Source organism: Diceros bicornis, chromosome X (assembly GCF_020826845.1).
Source record: "Diceros bicornis minor isolate mBicDic1 chromosome X, mDicBic1.mat.cur, whole genome shotgun sequence".
NCBI lineage: Eukaryota > Metazoa > Chordata > Mammalia > Perissodactyla > Rhinocerotidae > Diceros > Diceros bicornis.
Genome location: NC_080781.1, coordinates 49,955,027 through 49,965,108, shown reverse-complemented (window position 1 = coordinate 49,965,108; position 10,082 = coordinate 49,955,027).

Here is a 10,082-nt window from a genome sequence, read left to right as displayed (position 1 = left end):
AAAAAATACATTAAATGTAGCAAATCAACTACCTGTGAAGATAATATGAAGGTCAAAGGACAAAAGAACTAAATTACCTAGTTCTATGATAAGAGGGTAATGGGTACATGGACATAAAAAGGTGAGATATGATATCAGAAACGTAAAATGTGGGAGGAGGGGAGTAAATAGTAGAGCTTTTAGCAAGTGGTCAAAGTAAAGAGATCATCAACTTAGTATAGATTACTATATAGGTAGGTTTTTATATATGAACCTCATGGTAATCACAAACCAAAAACCTATAATAAACACATAAAAAGTTAAGAGAAAGGAACCCAAACATAATGTCAAGAAAGCCATCAAACCACAAGAGCAAGAGAAGAAGAAAAGAAAAGAGAAGAACTACTAAAACACCGAGAAAAAATTAATAAAACGGGAATAAGTACATACTTATCGATAGCTACTTTAAGTATCAATGGACTAAATGCTCCAATCAAAAGGCATAGGGCAGATTATTGGATAAAGTAACAAGAACCATATATATGCTGCATACAAGAGACAGACTTCAGAGCTAACAACACTCACAAACTGAAAGTGAAGGGATGGAAAAAGATACTCCATACAAATGGCAATGAAAGGAAATCTGGGGTAACAATACTCATATCGGACAAAATAGACTTTAAAACAAAAACTGTAACAAGAGACATAGAAGTACACTACATAATGATCAAGGGAACAATCCAAAAAGAGGATATAACACTTGTAATATCTATGCACCAAATATAGGAGCACCTAAAGATACAAGGTAATTATTAACAGACATAAAAGGAAAAGTAGACAGTAAGACAATAACAGTAGGGGACTTTAACCTTCGACTTACACCAATGGGTAGATCCTCCAAACCGAAAATCAGTAAGGAAACATTGCCCTTTAATGACACACTAGATGGACTTAGTAGATATATCCAGAACATTCCATCAAAAAACTGAAGAATACACATTCATTTCAAATTCACATGGAACATTCTCCAGGACTGATCACATATTAGGCCACAAAACAAGACTGAATAAATTTAAGAAGATTGAAAAAATACCAAGCATCTTTTCTGACATCAACGGTATGAAACTGGAAATCAACTATAGGAAGAAAATCAGAAAAGCCACAAATACGTGGAGATTAAACAAAATGCTACTGAACAACGACTGGGTCAACGAAGAAATCAAAGAAGAAATCAAAAAATACCTGGAGACAAATGAAAATGAAAATACGACATGTCAGAATTTATGGGATACAGCAAAAGCGGTTCTAAGAGGGAAGTTTATAGAAATACAGGCCTATCTCAACAAACAAGAAAAATGTCAAATAAACAATCTAACAATGCACCTAAAGGAACTGGAAAAAGAAGAACAAACAAAGCCCAAAATCAGTAGAGGAAGGAAAATAATAAAAATCAGAGCAGAAATAAATGAAATAGAGACTAAAAAACAATAGAAAAAATTAATAAAGCCAAGAGCTGCTTCTTTGAAAAGATAAACAAAATTGACACATCTTCAGCTAGACTCACCAAGAAAAAAAGAGCGAAGGCAGAAATAAGTAAAATCAGAAATGAAAGAGGAGAATTTACAACAGACACCTCAGAAATACAAAAGATTATAAGAGAATACCATGAAAAGCTATATGCCAACCAATTCGACAATCTGGAGGAAGTGGATAAATTCTTAGACTCATACAACCTTCCAAAACTGGATCGAGAAGAAGTAGAGAATTTGAATAGACCAATCACCAGTAAGGAGATCGAAACAGTAATCACAAATCTCCCCAAAAATAAAAGTCCAGGACCAGGCGGCTTCCCTGGTGAATTCTACCATTCAACGAAGACTTAATACCCATCCTTCTCAAACTCTTCCAAAAATTGAGGAGGGGGAGAAGCTCCCTATCTCATTCTACAAAGCCGACATTACCCTGATACCAAAACCAGACAAGGACAACACAAAAGTAGCAAATTACAGGCCAATATCACTGGTGAACATCGATGCAAAAATCCTCAACAAAATACTAGCATATCACATACAACAATACGTTAAAAAGATTATACACTATGATCAAGTGGGATTTATTCCAGATATGCAGGGATAGTTCAACATTCGCAAATCAATCAACGTAATACACCACACTAATGAAATGAAGACTAAAAATCACGTGATTATCTCAAAAGATGCAGAGAAAGCATTTAACAAGATACATCATCCATTTATGATAAAAACTCTGAATAAAATGGGGATAGAATAAAAGTACCTCAACATAATAAAGGCTGACAAACCCACAGCTAATATCATCCTCAATGGTGAAAAACTGAAACCTATCCCTCTAAGAACATGAACCAGACAAGGATGTCCACTGTCACCACTCCTATTTAACATAATACTGGAAGTCCTAGCCAGAGCAATCAGGCAAGTAAAAGAAATAAAAGGGATCCGAATTGGAAATGAAGAAGTGAAACTGTCGCTATTTGCAGATGACATCATTTTATATATAGAAAACCCTAAAGAATCCACCAGAAAACTTTTAGAAGTAATAAACGAATACAGTAAAGTTGCAGGATACAAAATCAACATACAAAAATCAGTTGCATTTCTATACACTAACAACGAAGTAGCAGAAAGAGAAATTAAGAATACAAATCCATTTACAATTGCAACAAAAAGAACAAAATACCTAGGAATAAACTTAACCAAAGAGGTAAAAAATCTGTACACCAAAAACTATACAATATTCCTGAAAGAAATTGAAGAAGACACAAAGAAATGGAAAGATATTCTGTGCTCTTGGATTGGAAGAATTAACATAGTTATGATGTCCATACTTCCTAAAGCAATCTATAGATTCAATGCAATCCCTAACAAAGTTCCAACAACATTTTTCACAGAAATAGAACAAAGAATCCTAAAATTTATACGGAACAATGAAAGACCCCGAATAGGTAAAGGAATCCTGAGGAAAAAAAGAACAAAGCTGGAGGTATCACACTCCCTGATTTCAAAATATACTACAAAGCTATAGTAACGAAAACAGCATGGTACTGGCACAAAACCAGACACACAGATCAATGGAATAGAATTGAAAGCCCGTAAATAAACCCACACATCTATGGACAGCTAATCTTTGACAAAGGAGCCAAGAACATACAATGGAGAAAAGAAAGTCTCTTCAACAAATGGTGTTGGGAAAACTGGATAGCCGCATGCAAAAAAATGAAAGTAGACACTTACCTTACACCATACACAAAAATTAACTCCAAATGGATTAAAACTTGAATGTAAGACCTGAAACTATGAAACTACTAGAAGAAAACATAGGCAGTATGCTCTTCGACATCAGTCTTAGCAACGTATTTTCAAGCACCGTGTCTGACCGGGCAAGAGAAACAATGGAAAAAATAAACAAATGGGACTACATCAAACTAAAAAGCTTCTGCACAGCAAAGGAAACCATCAACAAAATGAAACGACAACCTAACAATTGGGAGAAGATATTTGCAAACCATACATCTGATAAGGGCTTAATCTCCAAAATATATAAATAACTCATGCATCTCAACAACAAAAAAACTAACAACCCAATTAAAAAATGGGCAAAAGACCTGAACAGATATTTCTTCAAAGAAGTTATACAGATTGCCAACAGACACATGAAAAGATGTTCAAAATCATTAACTATCAGGGAAAGGCAAATCAAAACTACAATGAGATATCACCTCACGCCCGTCAGAATGGCTATAATTAACAAGACAGGAAACAACAATTGTTGGAGAGGTTGGGGAGAGAAGGGAATTCTCATACACTGCTGGTGGAACTGCAAACTGGTGCAGCCACTATGGAAAACAGTATGGAGATTCCTCAAAAACTCAAGGATAGAACTACCATATGATCCAGCTTTTCCACTGCTGGGTATTTATCCAAAGAACTTGAAAACACCAATGCGTAAAGATACATGCACCCCTGTGTTCTTTGCAGCGCTATTCACAATAGCCAAGACTTGGAAGCAACCTAAGTGCCCATCAAGGTATGAATGGATAAAGAAGCCGTGGTATATATACACAATGGAATACTACTCAGCCATAAGAAATGATGAAATCCAGCCATTTGTGACAACATACATGGGCATTGAGGGTATTATGCAAAGTGAAATTAGTCAGAGGGAGAAGGTCAAATACCATATGATTTCCTTCAATAAGTAGTAGATAATAACAAGAGTAATCAAGCACATAAAGACAGAGATTGGATTGGTGGTTACCAGAGTGGAAGAGGGGAGGGAGGAGGGTGAAAGGGATAATTCGGTACATGTGTGTGGTGATCATTTGTAATTAGCATTTGGGTGGTGAACATGATGTAATCTATGCAGAAATAGAAGTATAATGATGTACACCTGAAATTCATACACTGTTATAAGCCAATGTTACTGCAATAAACAAAAAATTAAAAAAAAATGAAGATTTAACTAATATTATAATTTGCCATATTTCCCTCTGATTTTACATGTACTGAATTATGCCATATACATCTATGTATATATATATACATATATATATATTAGTCTGAAACCTGCTTTTTCATTTCACATGTTTACTGTGTATTTATGCTAATGTATGAAGATCTAGTTTATTGGACTTTTGCACAAAATTCCATCAATGAATGTACTATGATTTGTTTATTCATTTTCCCCCAACTAATGCATATTTACATATTTTCAGCATTTTATCTATAACAAAGATATTGCAGTAAAGCTCCGTGTATGAAAAAAAAGAATACAATCCCATTTGCAATTGCAACAAAAAGAATTAAATACCTAGGAATAAACTTACCATAAGAGATGAAAGATCTGTACGCTGAAAACTATAAAACATTGTTGAAATAAATTGAAGAAGACACAAAGAAATGGAAAGGTATTGTGTGCTGTTGGATTGGAAGAATTAACATAGTTAAAATGTCCATTCTTCCTAAAGCAATCTACATATTCAATGCAATTCGTAGCAAAGTTCCAAAATATTTTTAACAGAAATATAACAAAGAATCCACAAATTTATATGGAACAACCAAAACCCTGAATAGCCAAAGGAATCCTGAGAAAAAATAACAAAGCTGGAGGTATCATACTCCCTGATTTCTAAATAACCTACAAAGCTATAGGAACCAAAACAGCATGATACTGGCACAAAGAACAAACACACAGATCAATAGAACAGAATCTAGAGCCCAGAAATAAACCCCCACGTCTATGGACAGCTAATTCTCAACAAGGGAGCCAAGAACATACAATGGAGAAAGGAAAGTCTCTTTAATAAATGGTTTTTGGAAAACTGGACAGCCACATGCAAAAGAGTGAAAGTACACCATTATATTACACCATACACAAAAATTAACTCCAAATGGATTACAGACTTGAATGTAAGACCTGAAACCATGAAACTTCTAGAAGTGTAGGCAGTACACTCTTCAACATCAGTCTTAACAGCATATTTTCAAGTACCATGTCTGACCAGGCAAGGTAAACAATAAAAAACAAACAAATGGGACCACATCCAACTAAAAAGCTTCTGCACAGCAAAGGAAACCATCAGCAAAACGAAAAGACAACCTAACAATTGGGAGAAGATATTTGCAAAACATATATCTGATAAGAGGTTAATATCAAAAACATATAAGGAACTCATACATCTCAACAACAAAGAATCTAACAACCCAATTAAAAGATTGGCAAAAGATCTGAACAGACATTTCTCCAAAGAAGATGTATAGGTGGCCAACAGGCACATGAATATATATTGAACATTATTAAATATCAGGGAAATACAAATCAAAACTACAATGAGATATCACCTCACGCCCATGAGAATGGCTGTAACTATGAAGACAGGAAACAACAAGTGTTGGAGAGTATGTTTAGAGAAGGTAACACTCATAAACTGCTGGTGGGAGTGCAAACTGGTGCAGCCGCTATGGAAAACAGTATGGAAATTCCTCAAAAAATTAAGGATAGAACTACCATATAATCCTGTTATTCCACTGTTGGTCATTTATCCAAAGAACATGAAAATACATAGCGTAAAGATACATGCACCCCTATGTTCATTGCAGCCTTATTCCCTATAGCCATGACTTGGTAGCAACCTAAGTGCCCATGAAAGGATGAGTGGATAAAGAAGATGTGGTATATACACACAATGGAATACTATTCAGCCATAAGAAATGATGAAATCTGTCCATTTGTGAAAACATGGATGGACCTTGAGGGCATTATGCTAAGCGAAATAAGTCAGAGGGATAAAGTCAAATACAATCTCATCTCACGCATAAGTAGAAGATAAAATCAACAAGAAACAATCACATAGAGACAGAGATTGGATTGGTGGTTACCAGAGGGGAAGGGGGGAGGGAGGAGGGCAACAGGGGTGATTAGGCACGTGTGTACGGTGATGGATTGTAATTAGTCTGTGGGTGCTGAATATGACATAATCTACACAGAAATTGAAATAATGATGTACACCTGAATTTTATACAATGTTATAAATCAATCTTACTGCAATAAAAATAAAGCAATATATTTGGCTCCTTCTCCCCTTGAACTCATTAATAATAAACTTGAGGAGTTTTACAATAAAAATGAGAAATTATTTTTAATATTTAAATAGTAGTTCAATATAAGAATAGAAAAGTCATGACAAGTTATTAGGAGAGAATAGAGTCTTTAGAACTTGAGGAAGTCAATAAATAAATTCAGGCTAAAGTATTCAAGAAAAATTTTGTGTTTCCTCTTAAAGATTAGGATTAATTGTAAGCAGCAGAATTTGTATTCACAGTAAAAGTAGAAAAATTTATTATTTACATCTTTGGGGAAAATGTGTGTGAAGGCTGACTTCTAGTTTCAGACAATACTGCCCAGATTTATTTCTCACTGATCTTCTTTGATAAATACAACTGAAAACCCTGCACAAAAAACAGCAGTTATGAGAGGATTCTGAAAGGTGGAAAGAGGAAGATGGACTGGCTGGCAAACTCAAGACATGAAGAAATGGACGAGAGTTCCCTGGATTTTCTTTAATCTCCTTTTTCAATGAACTTGAAAACAGATAAATAGAATTTACCCCATGTTAACAATAGATAGAAATTATACTGAAAAAAGCAACAAAACCTCAGATCTGTGAAACAATAACAATAGATTTAGCATTTATGTCACTAGAGTACCAGAAACTGAGGAGAAAAAACATAGTGATGAAAAATATTCAAAAACATAATGACTGAAAATTTCTCAAATTTGGCCCAAGGCATAAGCCAACAGATCAAAAACATAAGTGAACTCCCTACAGGGTACCCCAAAATTCCAATCCAAAAAACGTCATGAGAAAACTTATGACACTAAATGCCAAAGAAATCTTGAAGGCAAATAGGAAAAAAAGATGCATTATGTATAGAGAAACCTGACTAAAATGACATTGGATTTCTCATCTGAAATCATGAAGGCAAGAAGGAAATTGCACATATTTCAAACACTGAAATAAAAAAGTCTGTGACTCAGAACTCTTATATCCTGCAAATGGTGGATTATATGCAACAAAAGTATCTTCAGGAATGCAAGGGATAGAAAGAAATTATAAGACAAAGGAGAACAAAAAGAATTTGTCACTAGTAGACCTACCCTCAGAGAATGGCTAAAGGAAATTCTCAAAACAAAGAAAATGATAAGAGGAAGAAGCTCGGACCTACAAAAAGTGAAAGAACAATGGAATAGGTAAAAATAAGGGCTACTACAATAGGAAGTCCTTCAAATGTCTGAAGACTGAGGCAAAATTACACCGTCACCAGATGTGGTGTTCACTGTATGTAGAAGCACTTAAAACAATTATATTAAAAAAATGGGTAGAATAAGAGAACTAAATGGATGTATTTTCTACACTTTACTCAAAGTGGTAAAACATCAACATAAGTAGACTATGATAAATTATGTATTTACAGTACAATATGTACAGCAATCATTAAAATACTATACCAAGAGACGTATTTTAAAACACTATACATACATCAAGATGGACCCTAAAAAATGTACAATTAACTCACAGATAGTTAAGAAAAAAATGAAAGGGAAAGAAAAGAAACAAACAGAAAGCAAATTACTAAGTATCATACATAAGTTCTATCATATAAATAATTAATTAACTGTAAATGGTCTAAATACACCAATTAGAAAAAGAATCACAGATGGGATAATGTTTTTGAAAACACTGACCCAGTTACGTGCTTCTACAAGAAACTCACTTTGAATTGCACAATATGGAGAGATTGAAAGAAAAACGATTCGCAAATGATATAATATTAATGTTATATTTATATTTTTATTGCAGTAACATTTGGTTTAACATTGTATAGATTTCAGGTGTACATCATTATACTTCTATTTCTGCATAGATTACATCATGTTCACCATTCAAATACTAATTACAATCCATCACCACACACATGTGCCTAATCATCCCTTTCTCCCTCCCCCCTCCCCCCTTCCCCTCTGGTAACCACCAATCCAATCTTTGTCTCTATGTGTTTGTTTGTTATTATCTTCTACTTACATATATATATATATATTTAAAGCAGAAGTCACATTTGGTTTCTGGTTCCACATGTAAGTCTTGGAAGTCGCCACTCCATCCTAACAACAAGTAAAATCCTAAACAGACTAAAAGATTAACAATACATCTTGGATCCCTAGTAAAGTGAAGGACACAGGGCAAAATGCTTTCCCCAAGTTTGGAGAGACATACAGGTGAATACAGAGACACTTAGCTTAGGAGGCAGAGACGTAGGAGAAATTGCCCCAGGAACTAGTGTAGGGTAGGATAACCTGAACTGTAATTGATGAATTGTTGGAGGGTCAGTGTGGGCAATTTGAGAGTTAAAAACTCCAGGAGGACCCAGTCAGATAGGGGCCCTCACAATATTGTGACATTTACCTTCAGGAGCTTGGCCAGGTTCCCATAATAAATATTGGAGAAAAATCTTCTTGGGCTTCCAGCAAGAGCAGGGGAAAAAGAAACATTTTGAAATAAGACAGGGCACTCTGTTCTTCTTAACAAGGCGTCTCTTCAGGGGAAAATATTTAACCAGATCCTAATCTGATGGGGTTTTGTCAGAACTTAACTGACCAAGGGAAGGGAAATACCCAACTCCAGCCCACTCTAGCCATCTTGATCCACCTAAGGGGGGGGCAAAAACTAAGAACTTGTGAAGTTTACAGTTTAGAATCACAGGCTCACTAAAAGACTGAGACCTAATCATAGGACTATAAAACACTTCCCCTTCCCCAAAACTTACTACCACATTACTAAAATCCCACAGCATTTACTTTTACCCTGTACATCATGTCCAAATATTAAAAACACATTACAAGACATACCAAATGGCAAAAAACTTACAATTTGAAGAGACATAGCAAACATCAGAACCAGATACGGCAGGGATGTTGGAAATATCAGACCAATAATTTAAAACAAGGATGATTAACATGCTAAGGGCTCTGATGGATAAAGCAGATGGCATGCAAAAACAGATATAAAACGTAAGGAGAGAGATATAAATCCTAGAAAGAACAAAAAGAAATGCTAGATACAAAAAACATTCAAAGAAATAAAGATTGCCTTTGATGGACTTATTCGTAAAATGGAAAAGGCTGAGGTAAGAATCTATGAGCTAAAGGTTATAGCAGTAGAATCTTTAAAAACCAAAAAGCAAAGAGAAGAAAGACTGAAAAATACAGAACAGAATATCCAAGGACAGTGGGACAACAAGAAAAGGTGTAGCATATGCAGAATGTGCATACCAAAAAGAGAAGAGGGAAAGAACAGAAGGATGTTTGAAAGAATATGACTAAACATTTCCACAAATTAATGCCAAACACCAAACCATACATCCAGGAAGCTCAGAGAGCAAGAAGCAGTATAAATGCTGAAAAAATGAAACCTTGGTATGTTGTTTTCGAATTATAGAAAATCAAAGATAAAGAAAAATTCTGAAAGAGGCCACAAGAAAAAAACACTTTGCCTATAGAGAAACAAAGAT